Source organism: Equus przewalskii, chromosome 18 (genome assembly GCF_037783145.1).
Source record: "Equus przewalskii isolate Varuska chromosome 18, EquPr2, whole genome shotgun sequence".
Taxonomy (NCBI): Eukaryota; Metazoa; Chordata; class Mammalia; order Perissodactyla; family Equidae; genus Equus; species Equus przewalskii.
Window position 1 is genome coordinate 986606 of NC_091848.1, and position 24167 is coordinate 1010772.

Genomic DNA, 24167 nt, shown 5'->3' on the forward strand with positions numbered 1-24167 from the left:
GCGGCGGGGCGGCGCTCGTGACCTGTCGGGAGCTCTGTAGGGAAGGACCCGTCTTTTGTAATTTCCTACGGTTTCCTAATAAGGGTGAAAATGCGGGCACCTCTGAACTTGCAAGCTGGGAGTTCTGATACAAGTAAACTACAGAATTTGTTGTTATTCGGGTTTATTTGGAGGCTTTTACTTGTCGTTTTTATGTGTTCTCTTAGTGTGTAAATTGGAAAAAAGGGTGGCATCCATAAAATGACGACTTTGTATATGGAGGCTGGGATAAGCAGTACCTAGTCTGGCTTGATGAAATCAGTGTAATTTTAGTTTAGATGAAATCTAGTTTTCGTTTGCATTATCCAGGAGTGGCATCTGGAGAGGCTCGGTGTAAAAAGCGGTTAAAGAGCTTCCAGGAGTGGTTAATCCTTTTGTAAGCTATTTGAAGCCAAAATGGAAATCAAGGTATATTGGAAGTAAAGTAAGAATTTAAGCTTCAAAAGGGCGCAGGTTTTGTCCCCGTTTTACAGATGATGAAACAGACTGGAAGGTTTCCGACGCGCCGCGGGCCGGGCGGGGCTGCGCCGGCTCCCTCCGGCTCCCTCCGGCCGTCGCCCACCCGCGTCTGTTCCCCTTTCTGCAACCGTGGTTCCCCCTGACTTGTGTGTGTGTTCCTCTCGCGCGCCCTTTTACTTCCTCTGTTTCTTTAACTTCCCCTGTTTTCTTGATAGTTGAGCCAGCCTTTCCTTCCTCTCCTTTAAATGCCTCTCCCTTAAATGGCCGTAAAGAGAAATAGACCAACTTAAGTTGATTTTCATAAGGATTATTTTCTTGCTTTAAGGTTTTATTTTGGGGAGGGGAGTTCATAGATATAAAATTTCCTCTAGTAAGAGTTGCCTTCCGCTTCCATAGCTGTTCAGTGAGGGTAGGAGTCTGTGTGTGTGTGTGAATAGTGAAGAAAAGAGTGTGTGGTGAGCTGTTTAGAATCAGAAACAGGAGAAAAATAATCTATACATAAACAGAGAGGTGCTCTAAATGATGCCAAACTCAGTTCGAAATGACAGCGGAGCTGTAGGTTCTGTAAAACTCCGGAAACACGCACTATTCCCCCTCAGTCCCGGCGCAGGCCTCAGTGATGCCTTTCCTCAGAGGATTTGGGGCTTTCCTGGGATAAACCTGTAGCTTTAGCTGTCCCAGAGGAAGTAATCACAGGGGCTCTGTGTGAAATAAAATAATGCATCAGTGTTTCCAGACTACAAGGCCACCCTGTGGGCCTCTCAGTGTGGCAGCACCTGTTCCCAGTTCTGCCAGTGGATGCTGTTACTCTGGCTCTACACTCGGGGAACCTAAAGCCCGGTGAGTCACTTGCCTCACATTACAGACCTCCAAGGAGGCCCAGGTTCTGCTGTTTCCAGTGACCTCATCTCTGAGCAAACATGTCTGGTGATAAAGACTATCAAATTTAAAATGAAAAATAGAATTCACTACAACATACTCATGCCAACTGACTGAAGTATGCTCTCTTACCACCAATTTATCTCTTTGGTGTTTGTCTTATTCTGCTTGGTGAACAGAAACTTGCAGAAATTGATTGGAAACATATTTCGTATTTTGCTAAAGCATTTGAAATTACTCCTGAAGTCTGGTTTATGTTTTAGTTTTACTTGAAAGTTGCTTAGAGAGTAAATCTTTTTCCCCCAGCTCTATTTAGATAGAATTGACAAGTCACTTTGTATAAGTGCTGATTTGATACATTTATATATTGCAAAATAATTAGCTAACACCTCCACCGTGTCACATAATTACCATTTCTTTTTTGTAGTGAAAATACTTAAGATCTACTCTCTTAGCAACATTCAAGTATGTAATGCAGTATTATTAGCTATAATCACCATGCTATACATTAGATTCCCCCGAACTTATTAATTTTATAATTGGGAAGTTTGTACCCTTTGACCTCTGTCTCCCCATTTCTTCCACCCCCCCCCCCCCCAAACCCCTGGTAACCACCACTCTACTGTCTGTTTGGCTGAGTTTGGCTTTGTTAAGAAGAAAACCACAGCCCAAAATGGCATCACTTGTGCCAAAAGCCCATGATACCAAACCTAGATTTAATACCTGATCTAATTGCAGTTTTAACTTTTCCCAGAAATGTAATCTTAACCAACCAGTCTGGAATTTTCTGGTCAGGCAGTAGTAAGGTAATCTGTTGCATAGGCCGTCTCCATCCTCCAGAGGAAGAAGAGGTAATCTGGGTGGTAAAACCCATGCCAGTTCCCTCCCCAAGAAGAGGTCCTGGCCCAAACTAACCCTCTCTTTTCATTTGCTAATGACTTCCTTGGTCCACCCTTCTTCCTATAAAAACCATCCCTTTTGTACAACACCTGGGAGTGCCCTTCTACTTTCTAGATGGAATACTGCTCCATTCAAGAATTGCTTCATAAAGCCAATTAGAGCTTCAGATTTACTTGGTTGAATTTTGTTTTTAACAGGTTTTTTAGATTCCACAGGTAAGTGACAGCACACAGTATTTGTCTTTCTCTGACTTTCTTCGCTAGCATCATGCCCTCAAGTTTCACCCAACTTGTCACAAACTGCAAAATTTCCTTCTTTCTCATGGCTGAATAGTATTCCTAGATAGATAGATAGGTATTGGACATGAATAAGAAGATGTGACATATATGTGTCACATCTTTATTCATTCATCCATTGATGGACACTTAGGTTGTTTGCATATCTTGGCTCTTGTGAATAATGCTGCAGTGAACATGGGAGTGCAGATGTCCTCTCAGATCCTGATTTCAATTCCTTTGGCGATATTCCCAGAAGTGGGATTGCTGGACCATATGGCAGTTCTATTTTTAATTTTTAGGAACCTCCATACTGTTTTCCCTGTGGCCCTATCAATTTGCGTTCCCACCAACAGTGCACAAGAGTACTCTTTTCTTCACACCCTTGCCAACGCTTGTTATCTGTGGTCTTGTTTTTGGGGGGGGGAGGAGAGGGGGGAGAAGATTAGCCCTGAGCTAACATCTGCTGCCAATTCTCCTCTTTTTGCTTAGGAAGACTGGCCCTGAGCTAACATCCGTGCGCATCTTCTTCTATTTTATATGTGGGACACCTACCATAGCACGGCTTGCCAAGCAGTGCCATGTCCGCACCCGGGATCCAAACTGGCGAACCCCGGGCCACCGAAGTGAAACGTGCGCACTTAACCTCTGTGCCACCAGGCTGGCCCCTTTCTTGTCTTTTTGATGATTACCATTCTAACAGGTGTGAGGTGATAACTTGTGGTTTTGATTTGCATTTCTCTAAAGATCAATGATGTGGAGTGCCTTTTCATGTGCCTGTTAGCCATTTATATGTTGTCTTTGGGAAAATGTCTATTCAGGTGCGCGGCCCATGTTTAATCGTGTTTGGGTTTTTTTGCTGTTGAGTTAGATGAATTCTTTATATATTTTTTATATTAACCCCATATCAGTTATATGATTTGTGGATATTTTCTACCATTCTGTAGGTTGCCTTTTCATTTTGTTGGTTGTTTCCTTTGCTGTCCAGAAGCTTTTTAGTTTGATGTAGTCCTACTTATTGATATTTTTGCTTTTCTTGGCTGTGCCTTTGGTGTCATATCCAGGAAATCTGTCCCAAGACCAATGTCAAGGAGCTTTGTCCTGTGTTTTCTTCTAGGAGTTTTATGGATCTTATGTTTAAGTCTTTAATCCATTTCAAGTTTATTTTTGTGAGTGGGGTCCAGTTGCATTTTTCTGAATGTGGTTATCTAGTTTTCCCAATAAAAGAGATCTTCAGAGTTTTCAACATAACAGCCACAACAAATGTGGTAATTACGTGAGGTGAAGGATGTGTTAACTACCCTTATTGTGGTAAACATTTCACAATATATATGTGTATCAGATCATCACAGTGTGCACTTTAAACTTACACAATGTTATTTGTCAATTATGTCTCAATAAAGCTGGGGAAAAGAAAGAAAACAAAAAAAGGATTGTTGATTTCAGTGACATTTGGTAGCTGGATAGGGAAAACAGAAAAAGTGATACACTCCATGATCTTCAATCCAAACATTTATGTTAGGATAACTTATCCCATAATGTCTGTGTAACGCTGTAAGTCTACCTGAAATCTACAATTCAGAGAAACACTATAATTCTATATTATTTTTTCCCCGCAAAATTCTACCTTGTAGGGTGGTGATTCTTTAACTTTTATATCTTGTGCCTTACCATGAAGTTGGGAACCTGGATCTCACAACAGTAGAGTTGTTAGTGCTGCCTAAATAGCTAAGATAAATACAGCCAGTGGTTAACACAGGTTAGCATAAGGGAAACCATCTTATAGAGGGGAACTACATTGGGACTATAACAAGACTCCCCCTTTTCCTCGTTAGCAATGCTCTAGTTTGCACGTAGTTTAGAGAAGTACACATCTGCTTGCTCTGCTATTTTTGTAGCCTTGGCTTATACATAGACCTCCCTGTTCCGATAAGGCAATCACTTTGTTCTTTCAGCTTTCCTAGGGATGTAATGACCTTCAGGAAAAAAAAACCTCTGCTATCTGTCCCTGGTGAAGAGAGAAAGGGATGCTCTGTGGTCTCAAGGACTACAGCTCCAGATGGTCAACGTCCCGAGACCTCCCCTTTTCCAGCCCATTTGCCCTATAAAACTGCCTCACAATTTTGTAGTTTTAAGATGGTTCTTTAGGACACGAGTCCACCATCTTCTCCCTTGCTGGCAGGGTGTAATAAAAAGGCCTTTTCTCTCCTACCACCTTGCCTCCTGACTGTTGGCCTGTCTAGTGGTGAGTAGAGGACCCTCTTTGGGGGTTACAGAAACACAAAGCTTGCTTACCCCAAAGAACTTTTTATCTATAGGATTTTATTATTATTCTTACCTTATATAGTGTTTTGAGGACAAAAAAAAAAAGCAAGAGCATTGTTGGGAGTTTTATTTTTGTGGCTTAAAAGTAATGATCGTATTAGTCTTTAAAATGGCAGCAATAGTGTTGACATTTTTACTGCTAGAACTGTAAAACATACAGATATGAATAATCTCATCACCAAAAAAGTTGTGCTAATCAAGTCTTTTATTGGGAAGCTTGAGGATACATTTTACTAACACCTGCATTCATGGGACAAAGTTTGAAAGGCAGGCTTGAAGAGCAAGATTTGCTAACTTTATCCTGTCCTACAACAAAGTTAGAAGCTCTCACAATTGACAAGCAGTCTGAACAGAAGCATTAGCAAGGCTAGTCGGTGGGCTTTATGTGTTTCGTTGCTCTGAGGCTATAATAGAAAACATCAAATGGGACAATATGTATGTTAAAAGACTGCTTCAGCTTGTGTGGAAAAACTTTTATCCAAAGTAGTGTGAACTTCTGTTCTGCAGATGCCTGGAGTATTTTTGAATAATGAATTTATCCATTTATGTTGATTTGTCTTTGACCTTCATACTCTGTTACGGTTACTACTGCCGCATAATAAATTGATCCAAATCTAGCATCTTGAAACCACCATTTCATTGTCTTCACGGATTTTGTGGGTCAGGACTTCAGACTGGGCACAGCGGGGATGGTGGCTCTCTCCCCCTCCAGGTCTCAGGTCTCCTCCCTGGGGCTGGGCTGGCTCAGAAGCCAGGACTGCTGACAGGAGCTACTGCACTTGGCTTCTTCATCTTCTCGGCTTCCTTACAGCTGGTGTTCTCAGGGTCATCAGACGTTCACGGGGCAGCTCAGGACTCACGGCTTGAGTGTTCTAGTGCATGAGGCAGAAGCTGCACTGCCTTTTTTTTTTTTTTTAAAGATTTTATTTTTTTCCTTTTTCTCCCCAAAGCCCCCCAGTACATAGTTGTATATTCTTCGCTGTGGGCCCCTCCAGCTGCGGCATGTGAGACGCTGCCCCAGCGTGGTCCGATGAGCAGTGCCATGTCCGTGCCCAGGACTCGAACCAACGAAACACTGGGCCGCCTGCAGCGGAACGCGCAAACTCAACCACTCGGCCACGGGGCCAGCCCCTGCACTGCCTTTTATGACCCAGCCTCCCTATTGTGTCCACTGTATTGGTTGAAGGGGTCATAAACCAGCCCTGATTCAAGAAGTGTGCCCACAGCAACTTCCCCCCACCCCAAGGGGGAGAGCAATGTCAGAAGACTTGGGGCCATATGCTGAGACTCCCACTTACTCTATATCCGACTCTCTCTCACTCAGATCCAACTCTAAAAGAATCTTCCTGGGCTGGCCCGGTGGCGCAGCGGTTAAGTGTGCATGTTCTGCTTCGGTGGCCCGGGGTTCACCAGTTTGGATCCCGGGTGCAGACATGGCACCGCTTGGCAAGCCATGCTGTGGTAGTCGTCCCACATATAAAGTAGAGGAAGATGGGCATGGATGTGAGCTCAGGGCCAGCCTTCCTCAGCAAAAAGAGGAGGATTGGCAGCAGATGTTAGCTCAGGGCTAATCTTCCTCGGAAAAAAAAGAATTTCCCTTTAGATATTTTCTCAAAGTGAATATAACATGTTCATAAAATCCCCTACATGAGGTCTTAAGGCCACTGAAACCACCATGTAATGATCTTTCTTTCTCAGGGGAAGCAGATGGAATTATCAGACTGTGCCTACTGTTTTTAAACAAGGCTTGCCAATATCTGTGCCTGCTTCCAAGAGCTGGGCTGTACTTCTGCAGTGAGGGAGAGAACGTGTAATCGTCCCTTGTGAAGAGATCAGCTCTTTCATTTAGGAATCGTGCTTCTTGCTTTCAGGGTTTGTTCTCTGAATAGACATGTCCCTGCAGCTAGTCTGACTGAGCAGGAGCTTGTCTGTTAGAATCTCAATAAAAATGGTGAAAGCGTGCCTGAGGGCCTGGATTAGGGTGAAGCAAGCAAGGCACTTGCTCCAGTGGCAAGATTTAAGGAGGCATCAAAAAGCTCAGTAATCAAGACAAATATTTTAATGCAGTATTTAAAAAAATTAAAATTAATGCCAAGCAATCCAGAATAAAACATCAAAATTTTAAATAAAGGCAGTGTATTACTTTCCTAGGGCTGCTGTAACAAAGTACCATAAACTGAGTGGCTTAAAACAGAAATGTATGGTCTCCCAGTTCTGGGGGCTGGAGGCCCTCAGGGAGAACCCTGTGCCTCTCTCCCTGCTGCTGGCAGTGGTGGCCGCAGTCTTTGGTGTTCCTGGGCTAGTAGCTGCATCATTGCAGTCTCTGCCTCCATCGTCACATCTGTGCCCATCTTTTTCTATTTTGTATGTGGGATGCTGCCACAGCATCACTGATGAGCCACGTGTAGGTCCATGCCTGGAATCCAAACCCATGAACCCCAGGCTGCTGAAGCAGAGCATGCGAACTTAACCGCTACACCACAGGGCGGCCTCTCTTCTCTTCTTATAAGGACATCAGTCATTGGATTTAGCATCTATCTTAATCTGGTATGATCTCACTTTATTTCCAAACAAGGTCACATTCTGAGGCTCCGGATGGACACGAATTTTGGGGAGATACTATTTAACAGTACAGACAGGATGAGTATTACTGGTTTTTTCTTTTGCCTCAAGATCCAGTATGGCTCAGCTTGGCGTCCCCTATTTTAGCACTAGCATGGGCCTGCCACTGCCAGGTGAGCTGCTATTACATCAGCTCTGGGGCCCGAGACTGAGAAGGCTGCACTGTACGTTCTTGCTGAGAAGTTTCACCCACTCTCCTTCAGCTTCCACAGACCTGTATGATGACTCTGAAATCTCTCTTTCCAGCCTCATCACCCTCCTGAGTCCTAGACTCCTTTTCTAGTGCCTCCTGGACATCCCAACCTGTTAGCCTGCAGGCATCTCAAATTTCACTTGCATCTCACTGCGCTTTTGTGTCTTCTTGCCCTTTATTGGCATGATCACCCCTCTGCCCCCACAACACAAGTGCTTGAGAGTCATTCTTGACTCTGGTCTCTCCCTCTCCCCCAGCATCTCTCTTCCACCTCAGGGATGATTCTGGATCATCATCCTCTGCAGTAGTTCACAGGTCTTTGTCAGGGGGTATCAGCCTGGACATGGAGATGTTCCTATAGAATACTATATTGATCATGGTCTGCTTGGAAAATAAGAAGTAGTGTTGTGACTTTGTTACAGGTTTAGATACTAGGCATATTTTGGCTCTAAAAGTACAATGAAGGGTATTGATAATTTTGTAGTTGTCAGCATGACTTGGACATTGTTTTGATGTTTGGTATTGCTAACCTTGGTCATCCTAAGCAAATTCCTTCTATTCTCTCTCATCTGTAAGTGTTCCCTTCACCTCCTTGCTCTCATAGAAACTCCACTCTCCCTGGGGGCACTGCTCCCTCCAGGGCCCCCAGCTTGGCAGTTCACAGGCCTCCTGCCACCTCTGCCCCTGGAGGCAGGGTGGATGTCTCCTTTCTCCTCCTGGTTACTTCCAGACCAGTTCTCCTCCTCTCTACCCCTACACCTGTTTTTAGTCTTATGTTATCAGACTGTACCACATTCTGCTCACCCATAGTGCAGTCATATATGGACCCCTCATTTTTCGAAGATTCTTATCTCCAGGCTCACTGCCACTCTCTGAAGCAACTCCTGATTTCAGTATCCAAGTGGATGATCTTCTAATAGCCAGGCCTCATGGTTCCTTTGTTACGGAACCAAAGTGGGTCCACTTCTTGGTGAGTTGAAATTAGAGCCTTCACCAGAAGTAGTTGTCACACACAGTTTATTTGCTGCAAATAAGGAGCCTACAGGGAATTATTTCTCAAAGCATGGCTCCCCAAGCATAGGACAGCAGGGGCCTTTTATTTGGGATGGGGAACGAATATTCAAAAGGGAGAGATGGGTATTAGCTTGCGCAGGCTCAGTTGAAAAACATGCTTCCACATACGTGGCATGTTATGGTAGTAAGGCTTAGTCTCCTCTTGGGGTGGAGACTTTAGTATTAAAATGAAGCAAAGGGCAACTTTAGGTCTTCTCTCAGCTCACCCGTGCAGTGCTGCTCCTGAGGTGAGGCTCGGTCTGCTTCCGGGTGGTGGGTGACTGCATGTCTTAACAACAACAAACAATTTGGAGAAACAGTTAAATGCTGCTGAAACCTCCCTGGAGTTCCTCAGGGCAATTAGTCACACTTAGTGACGCCTTGACTCCCCCTCCTCCAGGGGAGTAGCCGTGTCCTCTCCCCTGTAACAGCCACTCAGCTCCCAGGGGCCTGCTCTAAACTTTGTTATACTACCTCCTCTCCTTCCCCCTCCGTCTCGTTCTGCCACCTCCAATCTTGGCAGCCAGCTCCTTCTAACAGTTCTTTTCACCTCGCTTGTAGTCTCACCCTTCTGCTTACCTGGTTTAAACTCCATGATCAGTCATTATAGTCACTCCTTGCATAACTCTCAGCTCCTAATCTAAACTCACTCAGCATAACATAGCGCCAACTGGGCTTGCTCTAAATGCATGAGCCCACCCCCAGGTGGACCTATTCTGTCTGACAACCACACATGTGCCTGGAACGTTTGCCCTCTCTGGATAACATGCACACTCTCCTAGGTAACTAGTTTTCACACCTGCCCTTATTTCTTCGAACCTCCAGTGCCTCTCCCATCCTAACTCCTTCAGTTTTCCTAAGAAAACAACAAGTGATCTGAATGAACAGAACTTCCAGCTCTCATCACTATGGCACCCACCATCCGCCACTGGGCAGAGTATCGACTCTGTTTTCCTGCCTGTTTCTCCTGTGGGTGGACTGTCTATGTTTCTAGCTAAGGGTGCCCCCTTTTCCTGTGCCCAAGATCAGTTATCAATCAGTTCATACAGTGGTCAATCAATGGATTATTTTCATCAGTATACAACTGTATTCTGCCTAATTAAAAAACACATTTCTCACATCTCTTCCAGCTGCTACTCCATTTTTGGGCTCTCCATAGCAAACACCTCGACATTCCTCCACCTCCTCTCTTTCCATTCTTTCATGGATCCATTCAAGTTGGGTCTCGCCCTTGCCATGCCACCAAACCTGTTCTTCTCAAGGTCAGCATGGCCTCCGTGTAATGGTTAATTCTCACACCTCACCTTTCTTGACCTACCAGCACCTATGACACATGGCCTCCGAACTGGCTTCCCTGCTTGTACCCATGTTTCTCTGTAGTCTATTCTCAACACACAAGCTACAGTGATCCTTTTAATGCCTAAATTAGCTCATTTCATTCCTTTACTCAATAAATTCAGGATAGAAGCCAAAATCCATACCACGTCCTAAAAGCTCCCCTGAACTGACCTCTCAGGAACTCTGGAAACTTCTCCTGCTGTTCCTTCCCTGGCCACTCCTCTCCACCCACGCTGGCTTCCCAGCTGTTCTTCTGACAGACCTGGGTGTGCTTCCCCTCAGGACATTTCTGCAGGCAGTTTGCTCTGCCTGAAGGCTCGCCACCATTCTTCTCTGCCCCTTCCCTCCCTCCTTCCACATCCACCCCCAGAATGTCACCCCGAAAGGTGGGGAGGCTGGTCTCTTCATTTTCTGCCGTAATCTCAGTGCTGAGGACAGTGTAAAGACTATGTCCCACACATCATGGGCCCTCATCCAGTATTTGCTGAATGACTGGAAGAGTGTCATGCTTTGTCCTGACCCTGTGCCTTCCAGCATGTTTTATTGCCTTAGCCTGGAGTGCCCTTCCTCCCACCTGGAAAGTATTCATTTCTTTAGACCCACCTTTTTTGGTGAAAAATCTTTTTCCCTAGGCAGTCTCTCTTCTTATCACCCGTGCTTTCAAATATGCTTAACCACAATACTTTTATTATACTTAGGACATTTAACATTGACACAAAAATATTTTCTAATACATAGTCCCTACTCAAATTTCCCCAACTGTTCCAGTGATGTCTTTAAAAAACTTTAAATTGAAGATTTAATCAAGGGTCACACATTATCTTGTTTCTAAAATTTGCTTAGTTTTTAATGTATCTTATCACTAATTCATACCCACAATTCCCAGGACAAGAGTAGAATCCCCTCTCAGCAAGGTCAAATAAATGAGAAAATCTATTCTATTTTTCTCTTGGAGACGCCCCTCCCAAAGGTCTCCATCCAAACAGAGTTCTGTGCTATAGGTCTGCCACACAGCTTCCTCTTGCGCTTCCCTTCACCATGTTGATGCAAATAATCCATAATCAATCTATACGTCAAAATTGGGGTGAGTTTATTATGAGCCAAGCTTGAGGACTGGAGCTTGGGGCCTTCCTTCCCCAAGGAAGAAAGGGCACCAAAGAAGTGGGGTGTACCAAATGGTTATATAGCATCTTGGAACAAAGAGTATACATCACTTATGACAGAATACCTGTTTTACTACTGTCACGAGATGCTTGGCTGGCACAGCAGGTCGGTGGTCACAAGGTGAGCACAGCAGGTCAGTATTTAATCTTTAGTTTCCAGGAGGAAATGCTTATCTTTAAAGAACTGCCGATATGGGGGGAAATTACTTCCCTATCTTTAAGGACATCATTCTTGTCTTTGGGACACTGTAAATGTTTAAAGCAGATGTACAATGCACGCTCAACAGGCCACGTCAGGCTCTTTTGGAAAAGCAAGGTCAGGCCAAGTTAGTTTTAAGCCAAAAGCCTTGCTCATTTACTCCAATATATCCTATTGCTGTTCATTTATTTATCAGCCACGACTGAGAATTCCCTTTACCTCTCTCCTCAGTTGGATTCCATGTGTACTGGATCCCAGCTCTCCCTCTGTTTTGGTTTACTACCTTATCTTGGTAGAAAGCATCCTCCAGTAGCTTCTTATGGAAGAGTGCATTGAAGGTAAGTTTTTTGAGAATTTACATGTCTAAAAAGACCTATATTCTACCCTCAAACTCTATTGAGAGTTTAATTGGGTATAGAATTCTAGGTGTAAAAGTAATTTACTCAATATTTTGGAGGTGTTATTCTATTGACTTCTAGTTTCCAATGTGGTTTAGACATCCAGTTTGTTCTGATTACTTGTTCTGCAGGCACACCTGTTTTTCCCCTGCTCTGAAGGCTATTAGGATTATTTCTTTAACCCTCATGTTCTGAAATTGTACAATGATATGCCTTAGATCTTTTTTAAAGTTCAATAAGCTGGGGACCAGGTAGATGCTTTCAATCTGGAAACTCGTTTCTTTAGGGGAATGTTCCTTTATTATTTATTCAATAATTTCCTCCCTTTGATTTACTCTCATTTCCCTTTCTAGAACTTCTGTTAGTCCAGTGTTGGGGAGCCTGGATTTATCTTCTAATATTCCTACCATTTTTAAAAAATTTTCTTTCTTTTTTTTTTGCTTTGTTTTATGGGACTTTTCCTTAAAATTCTCTTCTAACTTTTCTATTGAAGTAGTTTTCATTCTGGTTATTATACTTTTAATTTCCAAACTTTTCTATTGAAATAGTTTTCATTCTGGTTATTATACTTTTAATTTCCAAAGGCCTTTTCTTTTTCTCTGATTGCTTCTTTCTTTTTTAAAAAACTTTAATAGCTCCTTATTCTTGCATCATGGGTCCAACAGCTTTTCTTCTTTTTTCAGAGGATAGTAGTTGTTTTCTCGTTTCTTCTAAGTTCTTTTTTCTCTTTTTCCTCTTTGCTTTGGTCTAAGTCTCTTATATGGGAAGCTTTCCTAAAATGTCTGGTGATCCTTGGTTGTCTGGCTGGCTGTCTGTATTTAAGCGTGAGGATGGAACAAGTGGATTTTCGTGGGGAGGGGGAAGCCTCATGCATGAGGAGCTTCCCCGGAGGATTAAGCAGCTGGAGTGAGCCAACTTCTGGAGGACTTGCCCAGTGTCAGAGCACAGAAGGACCTGTCACTCTCCAGCTTTGGAGGGAGCAAATCAGCCTAGTCTGACAGCTTTCTGGGAAATAAGTGGGCAAAAGGGCTGGATGGTCTTGTGGACCAATATGTAGATTTCCCCAAATTTAATTCCATTTTTCAGTTCAGCCCTGGCCCCTGCCTGTCCAGGCCCAGGGGGCACTGTTGACCCTGAGCCGCCAGGGGTGGGAGTGGGATAGGCTTGCTTCTCCTGGGCCCCCACTGTTGGTGCTGGGTTTCAGCTTCCTCCCAGGTTAGTCACACTCAGCCATCAGTTGCCAACTTCCTAGAATGTGATTTGTTCTGCTGTTTTTTTCTCTTCCCTTCTGTATTTCCTTGTAGATTTATAACTTTTACTTTCCTTTTCTGTCTTGTGAGGGGGAGTTGGAAAAGAGTGGAGATAAAAAGCATGTGTTGAATTATCCATCTTTTTAGGTAAATAATCATTCATTATTAAACTCCTAGATGTCGCCGCATGTTTTCCCTTAGAAGAGGACTTCCTCATCACGTAACTAGTTCAATATGCCGCACTCTGTCCTGGGAATGGATGTTCCACCCGTCAAACCACCGAGCGACTCGGTGTGTGTTCGCGCCATCTAGTGGACAACTCGGATTTAGCACCGCAGGCTTTACGTCTGGCCGGGCGCCTCCTGAAAGCACGGAAAGAGCCAGAAAGCGGCACTACTGTGTCCTCGGTGTCTCTATGCAGAATCTCCCCAAAGAGAAGTGTCTCCTCTATTATGTGGAAAGAAAACACACATTTATTTTGTAGTTTATTTTATTACCTATTTTATTTCATCTTTATGACTTTCTTCGTCTTGCCGTTGAAATTTAAAATATTTCCTAATATCCTTGTGGGAGATGATAAAAATAACTCATATAGCTGTTCTCCTTTCTTTATAACAGTGTTTTTATTCAGCAAGGATTGGATTCTATTTCTTTCTCCTCTGGGATGTTTCCCTAGTCCACGGCTGACCTTTCTTAGGAATTAATTGAAAAGGAAATGGCAGATACCATTCAGCCCCTGGGCCTGGTAAACCAGTAGAGGCCAGGCTTGGAGGTCGCCGGGGCCAGCTGAGACAAGCTGCCAGGGAACTCTGCTGCTCTGTGTTAGGAAGACTTCTTGTTACCCTGGTAAAGTGAAAAGACATGAGCGACCCAGTCTATCAATCTTACTCTCAATAATTTACTTAAAAACAGACAAACAAACAAACAAAAAACCCTGATCTGAAGATTCAGGCAGAAATTTAAAACTACTTCTCTCTTTTCATAACTCCAAAAGGATTTTGCGTCTGTAGCTGTAGAACCTGCTATAGGTGTTCCTAAGCCTCAATTCAGCCAACTCCTAAGAGTTCCCACAGTGTCAAAATGTGTGACCCGCCAGTGCTTGGGCCAGGCGTAAACCGATTAAGTTTTTAAATAGATCAAGTGTGAGCTGAAACCTGCTACCTAATTTAAATGCCATCTAGTGGCCAAGTGTCATTTTTAGTTCTCAATCAAAATGGTTTTGGTGCCTTGTAGTATTTTCCTTAGGGTGATTTACCAAATAGAGCTGCTTCTGCTCTTGGAGTGAAGGGAATTGAAATATTTCCTCATCATAAAAGATGTTTAACAGCTTGCAGTGTGCCTAAGTCCCAGCTCTTATTCTAGGCACGTATGCTTATCTGGCTGCAAAACAGAGAGTTGTAACTTGGTTTGGCTACTAGGTCATTAAATAGCACCAGTATTTAATTATGATTTATTACTTTAAAACTGAAAAATAAAAAGAAGAATAGATGTAATGTCAGGTGACTAGTGTAGGAACAAAATTCTAAATATTGATGGCCAGAGGAGTTAAAGAATCAACCTTCAGTCTCAGAAAATTGAAGAACTGTGAGAGAGACACGTCGTTTGTCTGAAAGTGAATGTCATGGACAAGCAAATTAGTGTGACAATAGTAACAGTGGTGGTGGCCGCAGCAGCTAACGTGTTTTCCGCTGAATGCTGGACACTGTTCTGAGTGCACGGCTTGTATCGACTCATTGGCTCTGCAAACAACATCATGAATTCAGTACTATCATTACACCCATTTTATAGACAAAATCGAGGCACAGAGAGGTTAAGTTGCATGTCCACTAGTGAGAGGCTGAGTAGGGATCAGAATATTTGGAGTGTCCTTTGGTCTCTTGGCTGGTTTGGATTTTGGTTAGTCCTGCTTTGGTCGAAGGATGCTTGGAGAATCATGAAAACCCCTTTCGTACAACCCGGGCACGGTCTGAGATGGCCTCCAGGTGGGGTTTGGGGTTTTGGCTCAGGGATGAGGTAGAGCAAACAGGGCTCTCTCCGGTGTCTGACCAGGTCGGCTTTGGTCAGACCCCCTGCTCCTCTGGCTCTGTGGGAGTCAGCTGCCCCTGGAGGGTTGACAGTAGATTTCCCTTTTGTGTAATTGTCGTCTGGGGTTTTTGGTGACCTCCTTCCCCAGCATTTTTCTACAGAGAGTAGAGAGTTGATTGACGTGAGTGTGACCAAACTAGCTGTGGTTATGCAATAAGTAGGACATCGTTAAGGATTTTTCTTCTTCTTGGTCCCAAATCTGGTTCTATTCTTTCACTTCAGGCATGTGACCATCTAAAGCCTCAAAGATAGCAAGTGAGTTTAATACTTTACACGGTGCTTTGTTGATTTCAGTGAGACTCACAAGTGCTCTTGAGGTCAATAACAATAGGTTTATTATCCTCGGTGTACAGATAAGGAAACTGGGACTCAGAGAGATTAAGTGGATTGCCAAAGTTCCTGAGACTATTGACCATAGAATTAAGACTGGAACACCTGGGTATTTCACTGCATTTATTAACACACACACACATTTTTCCAGGCTTGTAGTATGAATGTGTGTGCATGCGTAAATGGCAATGCCAATTAAATGTGAAGTAAGGTAGCCTAATGTAAAAGTGAAAATTGTGCTAATTCTAATTTTATCATCTATTTTCTGCTTTCCCAGTTACTATTTAGAGACGTTAGAAAGAAAGTCAGATAACCAAATCAGTTAGGGTAGATAGTTGGGTATTTTACAGCCCCAAAGGCAGAATCTAGGTAATCTTTCAAGGTTAACTCTAGTCCTCTAATTTTATTTTTCCATTAAAAAAGTAGAATTCTAATTCTTTAAAAAAAGTTTATTCATAAAATGACATATCTCTACGGCCGTTTCACGAGCTTATCATCCCTAACATAGTTTATCCAGAAGGAGGCAGCATTTTACTATTAAATTGATGCTTCTGCAAAGATTCTAACAAGTATTTTTGTTTTCTCCTTTGAAGATGTGGATGAGCTGATCACACACGACCACACCTTCAGGGCAAATGTCCCTGGATATCAATAAAGCTCTGCATACCGAAAAGGGTGTAAATTCCAGACCCCGCCCAGATGAACCGGGTCTAAAGTTACAAATAACATGTATCGTGGCCAAGTTCATCGACAGGAACTGTTTCCGCAAGAAAGATGCTGATCAAAACAGAGTTGAACAGAAGACGGAGTAGAAGAAAGGGAAAATGAATGATTCAGTTATTGCTAACTCGTAGGATATAAATATTTGGTAAATAAGAAACGAACTTTTGAGAGAAAAACGTTAATTCACTGAGAAATAAGGATAATGAATTCATTTTAATTGTCTGCCTAATTTCATACATGTAACCTACTTCTTTCCTTGATGTCATATTATCATGGGATCTTTAGAAGGGACCTTGAAATTTCATGTGACACATTTCAGTGATTGCAGGTCAGAACTCATTTCATCCATCCAGGGAAGTGAGAGTCTATCTGCTCTCAAAGAATTAGGAAGAAAGGGATTCCAACCTGATGGGGAAACGAAATGATAAGGATTATGAGAATGATGGGATGGGGAGGGGGCCTTTTTCTGTTGCCCCCGATTTGAAAGAAGGCCCAGAGCTAAAAACGGTAATCGGGATCTGAAACTTTCTCCAAAGTTTTTCTAAGGGGCTGATGAACTGGGCCTCAGTCCCCACCTACACCCCCTGCCCCTTAATACCCAGTCCAGGGTCTACAGCAGAAGCCTGAGGAGAAGTGAGGTGGGCCGTTCCTCCCCTCCCACTGGGGAGGGACTTCTCCTGACTCCCACTGCCTAGTAACGAAAGAGGCTCTGACAGTGGCTTTCAGGGCTGAGCCTGGTCACCTCTGCTTAGGTAGCAGACTTGCTGGGCTGCCATTCCTCCCAGAGCCCAGAAGATGGAAGCTGGGGAGACCTGGCTGGCCCGGTGGAATTGGCGACAGTGGAGCAGCCAGCTTGCCCGCCTATTATGTCGCATGACCAGGGTGCAGGAAATTCCTTAGGACCAGAGGACGTAAGGAAGGCAGCTATCCTTGAGCCACCTGGCTATACGCCCCTCTCACCCCCAAAGACTGTGCACCATGATTTGGGTATATTACTGGGCTAGTTGAGGGGTAAGTGGGAGAGGTCCAGCTAGAGCTGAATCTTCCGTATTGGGGCACTGCGCACTGGGAAGACCCGTCTGGCTAAATTTCACATGTGCTCCCCATGAGGCAGAGTTCAGATGCTGGCATGCACACTCAGGGTTGCCGGAGAAGCAGAGCAGTCAACAGAGAGGGGGCCACAGCTGTCTCTTTCCTTCGCTTTCTTCCTGACTCCCATCCTGAGGGGAGCCAGGCCTGGGAGGGGGAAGAAGGAGTGTCTCAGAGCCTGGACTCCCTCCAGCCTCATCTCACTCCAAGCAGTCAGGGGCTCGACACGTGCCCTCTCTGCAGGGGTGGGAGAGGGATGAGATAGACTTATGTAGAGTTTGAAATTGAAGTCTTAGATGATCTTCTTTTAGTATCCAAAAGTGAATAGGAAGTGATGCAGTCTGCCCAGGATGTCATGGAGTGATGGCAAAGGGAAAAGTGGAAGATGACGAAGGCGGGTGCAGTTCTGATCACCAGTTCCAGTGTGTGGTTTTTTTCCCCACAGCACCAAGCAATTCTCAAGTCACCAGCAGGGTGTCCTGTAATTCAGCTCAGTTCTGATGCTGTCTACGGGAGACAGCATCAGATTCCACAGGGTAAGGGCTCAGCCCCACGAGACTGCCTCCAATTCAGATGCCAATCCCAAGTCCAGGTTGTCACCTGTGCTTCTGCCCAACTGGCTGTAAATTAAAGGAACCCAGGACCCCCTCCTCAGGTTCAATTAATTTGCTAGAGCAGCTGACAGAACTCAGGAAAACAGTTTACTTACTAGATTACCAGTTTGTTATAAAGGACATTAAAGGATATGAATCAACTGCCAGGTGAAGAGATACACAGGACAATGTCCCAAATGAAGGAGCTTCTGACCCTGTGGAGTTTGGGACCTGGCACATGGCAGCATTCTGGTTCACCAACCTAGAAGCTCTCTGAATCTCGTCCTTTTGGGTTTTTATGGAGGCTTCATTACATAGGCATGATTAGTTAAATCAATGGCCATGGGTGACTGATTCAATCTTCAGGCCCTCTCCCCTCCTGGGAGGTCAGGGGGTGGGACTGAAATTTCCGACTCTCTGTTCACAGGATTGGGTTCTCTGACAGCCAGCCCCCCTCCTAGGTGCTTTCCGGAGTGACCTCCTTAACCTAACAAAAGACACCTTTATCTCTCTCACTTAGGAAATTCCAAGGCTTTCCGGAGCTCTGTGCCAGGAGAAGGATGAAGACCAAACATATATTTCTTATTATAAATCACATATCACAGCAGGGATTAGGAAGAAGTTAGGTTATTTCACATTTATGTCCCATTAAGTAGAGACAAATTGGCTACGTAAGTATATAGTGGGAATGCTATTTAAAAACTGATATAATTCTTATTTTCCTAATTCCTGTTCCTCTTCCATCCTTCACCTTTAAGGCTTATTTCCCAGGGAAGAAAATGATGATATCAAAGAAATTCTGAAGGAAATCGTGACAATCAGTGTTTTCCACCCAATGGGAAGAGAAAGTAGATATCACTTCTAGTTTCTAGGAAGCTGTGTCTTTTGGGGCTGCCATGAAAAAATACCACAGATTGGCTTAAACAACACAAATTTATTTTCGCTCAGTTCTGGAGGCTGGAAGTCCAAGATCAAGATGCCAGTAGATTTGGTTCCAGGTGAGGATCCTCTTCCTGGCTTGTAGATGGCTGCCTTCTATGTCCTCACAAGGCAGAGAAAGGGTGCTCTCATGTCCCTTCATCTTCTTGTAAGGGCACTAATCCCGTCCTGAGAGCCCCACCCTCATGACCTCATCTAACCCAATTATCTCCCACAGGCCCATCTCCAAATGCCATCACGCGGGGGGTTAGGGCTTCAGCCTGAGTAGGGGGTCAGAATGGGGGGCACACAATTTAGTCCATAACAGTGGGCTGGTGAGGAAGTTTATACCGTTTATAGAAAAAGCATGATACCACAATCTTTTGGTGTGTATAACTTATAGTGTGTCATTAAAAAACAAGTCCTATTGCAAGTATTTGCAGTTCCACCTCCCTACCCATGGGAACAGTGTGTGTGCATAGATCAAGAGACTGAGAGGGCAGGTTGGGGGAGAGAAGGAAGTAAGAAGAGGCAAGAGGAAGAAAAAGAGAAAATTACAGGGAGATGGAGAGAGGAGAAGCCTGGAGAAGGGGAGACAGCGGGAAGGAGGGAAGGAGAGAGAGGAGACTGAGGGGGACAGGGGCTCGGAGCCGACTGGAGCAGTGGAGTTTGCCAGATGGACTGGAATTCGGGGGAAAGAGCAATTAGAGAGTCTCAGGCCGTTGCTGTGTGATGTGACACCTGATCTTCTCAGGACCCCTGTGTCCAGGGCCCGTGCCTGCCCATTGTCTGGCGGCTGCTCTCCTGTTTGCATTTGATTCTGGAGTGTGTTGGGACCTGGGAGCTCTAGTGTCACACACTGTTCACACAGAGTGACTGGGCTAACGTGTCACAGGCCCCATTCCTATGGAGGCTGCCTTTTGTCTAGTCCCTTTTGCTGGCATTGATGGCATCCCTTCCTGTGTTGCCCTGTTGGAAAGCAGTCTGTCCCTGACCTGGTTAACAGCCATTTTGAAGTGACGTCTGAGAGGCAGTTGGCCTCCAGCTTTCTCTCCTAACGGGAGTAATGCCAGTTTCTTTACTCCTTTCTCCTCGCTTGCCCTAGGCTTTCCTTCTGAGTCCCTTCGGCGGCGTCTGGAGCCGGCCAGGATTTGCGCTGTCGTCTTCAGCTAGTTAGCCTGGCGTAGGATTAGCACAGCCGCACGCGGGCGGGCCTGGTGCAGCTCTGAGTTGTGCTCTATCTCTTTCTTTGCATTCATTTCTTCAGACTATTTGCTTAATTAAATAAAAGGTCACATTTTAGTTATAATGGTCCCAGTGATTTCAACTATCTGCTGAGTTATTCTGACTCCTTCAGACTTAGAACTCACTCCTTTTGCAACAACCTTGGCTAGAGGACAGTGGTGTTATATATTTTTCTGATAGTCTATTTTCAGTGTTTCAAAACTCTTAGTGAATATTTAGAAGCTTGGTTTCTTAAAAAGTTTAGAATGTGTGTTTACTTAAAACGAGAGGACTGAGTTTATCATAAATGTCCATTTTGATTGATTACTTGCCTAATGCAGCATAATATACAGAAATGCTGAACATTCCATTCAACCACGTGGGACAAACTGGGAATTCCTGAGGATTAAATTTCAGCATGAGGAATGAGAAAATTCCATACAATTAAGAGGAGACAGGAAGAAGGAAATGGTAAGTTTGTAATTTTCTGGGAAAAAAAATTGAAGAATTTTTTTTCTGTGTAGAAAAGTAGAGGAAAGAGTTCCAGAATATATAAAATATACTGCCTTTACATCTCAGGGTAGATTTTGTGGTCCACTTTAAGGCTTGAAAATAGTGTTTGTAAAAGCTGATTGGCTTAGTATCCTGAGGGCATCTTTCCCCGTCAAAGATTGTCTGGAGATAAGTCCTCTGACACTGGAGAATATTATCAAATATTCAGTGCTCATGATCCCAGGCACACAGTAGAAGATGCAGTTTGAAAGGCTTTCTGGAGGGTCTGTTGAAATTTTTTGGACAAAGTCAAAGGCATTTTGAAATATCAAGTATTTTATTTTGTCTTTGACCAAAAGAATTGAAAAGTAAATCCATGCTTAAGAATGTGTTATAGGTGCAAAGTAAAGTGAAAATGTGAGTTAACTGTCTAGATTCTTGAAATACAAAAGTCTGCAGTATTCCCTTAGAGGCAAAAGTGAGTTCGAATTACGTCCTTTATTCAGTTCTTTATTTTGTTCTCTCTGTGGAGAATCATCCTCAAAACTGGGAAAGTGATAAGATTAGAAATGTGTTTGTTTGTTGGTATCGTTTTGGAAGCAGCTTATCTGGTGCTTAGTTGAAGGGTACCTAGCCATTAGGAAGTGTTTTCTCTAAATACTCACTTTGGTTATTTTAATTTCTTTGACTCTTGCCTTCTTTCTTTCCATTAATTCTCTTGTTCAGAATGGAAAGAGAAAGGTCAGGGCTGTGGTTTAGTTCTTGAGTTTGCCTCCTTATTTTCTGTCAGTGAGCTCATTAATCGTGCAATCCGGAGAGAGGACCAGACAGATGCATTGTGAAAGAATGCAAGATGGGGGCATAGAAGAAAGGTGGGGCAGGTTCAGTCCCCCTTGACACTGTGCTCATCTTAGACTCGGAATGTGTGCCTAGGTCGCACACACCCAGCAATACATGTTTGCCAACACCCACCCCCACAAAATCATTAACTCACAAGCAGGATGAATTGCATCTTTAAAACTATGACAAGGTGCAGTTCAGCTGCCCTGAGTCCTCCTGTCTTTTTTGGCATGTAATTGTGTCTTTTCCATCATTGTAGGCAGACCAGAGGTGACATCACATTTGAGGTGTGATCAACATCATTGGTCAGCACCGAGGGGGGACATTCCAGACAGTTCTGGAGAGCTGGACCTGAGGTCGGAGAGCAATCTTGTAAGCAGAGAAGAAAGGAGCATCAAACAGTGCCTATTTTGGGGACCTTGACCGTCCAGTAAATCGCATCATAGTACACCCACCGTTACAACGTTTTACATTTGCATAACAGTTTTGGTCTAAGAATCTTGGAGATTTTTCAAGAAACAGCATTGCTATTATAGTTCTGTTTTAATATAAGTGGAAATAGTGAATCACAGGATTAAAGTAACTTTTCAAGGCATTGTTTAGTGCTAGATGAGGCTGTTAGTTGGTAAGAAGTATAAAAATCAAGAAGAAATGTACATGAATCTAACGACATTGGCCAAAATAAAGCAGAATTGTGATCCCAACAAGTTTTCACCTTCTTCATTTTTTGCCTCTTTCCACTTCCCAACGACTCAGAATTCTTAGATCTCTTTAAACCTGCTCTTAGGAATCTTCTAGAATCAGATTTGTGAATTTCAACCAGTATGTTGCCTCTTCCAGAGGTATTTATATTTTAAGCCTTTTCTTTTTTTGTGAAAGATAGGGTTGTCCTCAGTAAAAGGAATTTCAAATCAAAAGAGGGTGACAGAGAACCTTTTTGGAAGTAGAGAGTCCTTTCTAGCACAGTTCTGCTTGCTTCATCTGTAAGTATCGATGGTTTTTGCCTGTAAATATTTCTTTATATGAGTAAGATATAAAAAGTCAGAGAGAGTCCAGCTAATTAAGTGGAAATTCATCAGTTAACTTTGAGATGGTTGACTATTAAAAGAATTTTCTGGCCGTTCCCTGACATAAGCCAAGAAATCTTCCTGGGTGTGTTTCCTGGTCAGGTTACAATAGCCTGTGTTACTGAGTTAGTAACTCAGTGAGTTCCTCTGCATTCCCCCCACCCCAAGAGTATTGGGAGAGACTTTTTTTTGGAGATACTTACAGTTAAAGAAAAAAGTAGAGGGGCCGGCCTGGTGGCGCAGTGGTTAAGCTCACATGTTCCTCTTCGGTGGCCTAGGGTTCCCCGATTCTGATGCTGGGTGCGGACATGGCACAGCGTGGCAAGCCATGCTGTGGCAGGCGTCCCACATATAAAGTAAGGGAAGATGGACACGGATGTTAGCTCAGGGCCAGTCTTCCTAAGCAAAAAGAGGAGGATTGGCAGCAGATGTTAGCTCAGGGCTAATCTTCCGCAAAAAAAAAAGAAAAAAGTAGAAAATTTGGAAAATAGAATATGCTAAACATCTAGGCTATCTAAGAAAATTGTTTTAAAAGAGTGACTGTTCTATCTGTGAAACATCGCCCATATTCTCTCTGATAAAATACAAAAGGAAATACTTGGTTGAAGACAATAGTAGAGTTCGTGATCACAATATAAATTCATTAAGTTTGTTCCAAGGATTTGTCAGTTTCCATATGATTTATTCTTGTTAACAAGGGCGAATATATTGAATCAAAGTTTTGTATCAAACCTCTGTCCTATAGGATTTAAAATAAACCAGTCTGGATGACACATGGGTATGATGCAGAAAAATCACTAAGGAAAATAAGGCAGGATTCCAAGTGTATCAGATCTCCATATTTGTGTATGTTATATATTGAAAGTTGGGTTTGTGATTTCATAAATCTAAGGCCTTTGACTTAGTTTTGAGATTCTGATGTTTTAATGACCCATCCACACCCCTTCTTCCTCATCCCTTGACTATCCCAAAGCTTCTACTTCTCCACTTCTGACAACCCTTGGTGTGCCTGTACCTTAGACCTTGTCATCCCCTGAGAATACTTTACCTCCGAATTTTTGTTTTCCTTTGGCCACAACCTTTTCTCCTTCAACCTCTTCAATTTCTCAAACCCTCTGAAATAGTTCTTCTTTCCTTTCCACCCCTGGCACTCTTCCATGTAGCCTGTGAGGCCCACTCCAGCCTCTTGTCTCCCTCTGCTTGCTTGGGGCCCAGACTCTTGTCTGGGCCAGACTTGGTCCTCGAGAATATGTGTTTAGAAAGGTGAACAGCTTTGATCTCGTTGTGATGTCCTTTCCCTTAACTCCTCCCTCTTCTGCCACTCTGTTGGCCACCGTTTCCTTTGTTTCCAGCTGCATGTTTGGGAAAGAGAGAACATGGGGGAGGTGCTTAACCATGTCACTCCACTCACATTCTGTTGTCCAGTAGAGCTGCAAGGGAGGCAGGAAAACGTAGCTGTACACAGAGATACTAGTGAGCATTCAGAATTTCTTCAACATCTACCTTGTAAGAGTGTCTTGAGAATTAAATACGGTAACATTTATAAAGTATTTAGCTCAGTGCTCAGTAGGTAGTTTTCTCAATATAGTTTGGAATTCCAGTTTGGTGAAGGTTGTTTTTCTCATTGTAAGTTGATGAATTAGCATTCCACTTTATATTTGTGTATTTCTGTGAGTTTGGTTAATGCCAGCCAAAGTCAGAGAGGTCTCTTCA

At 43.6% G+C, this 24167-nt stretch overlaps 1 long non-coding RNA gene across 10 annotated transcripts; it reads left to right on the forward strand.

Annotated features, from left to right (window-relative positions):
• LOC103546769 (uncharacterized) lies at window positions 1–22091 on the forward strand. Of its 10 annotated transcripts, none has more exons than XR_011529267.1 (6): window positions 1–7424; window positions 11677–11783; window positions 13271–16376; window positions 18672–18911; window positions 20397–20526; window positions 21647–22091. It is a non-coding gene; the product is annotated as an uncharacterized lncRNA (long non-coding RNA). The 10 variants fall into 10 exon arrangements; XR_011529265.1 differs by having other exon boundaries at window positions 13271–13939; window positions 16102–18911; XR_011529268.1 differs by having other exon boundaries at window positions 1–1338; window positions 7263–7424; window positions 13271–18911.
• Window positions 22092–24167: the final 2076 nt, after the last annotated feature.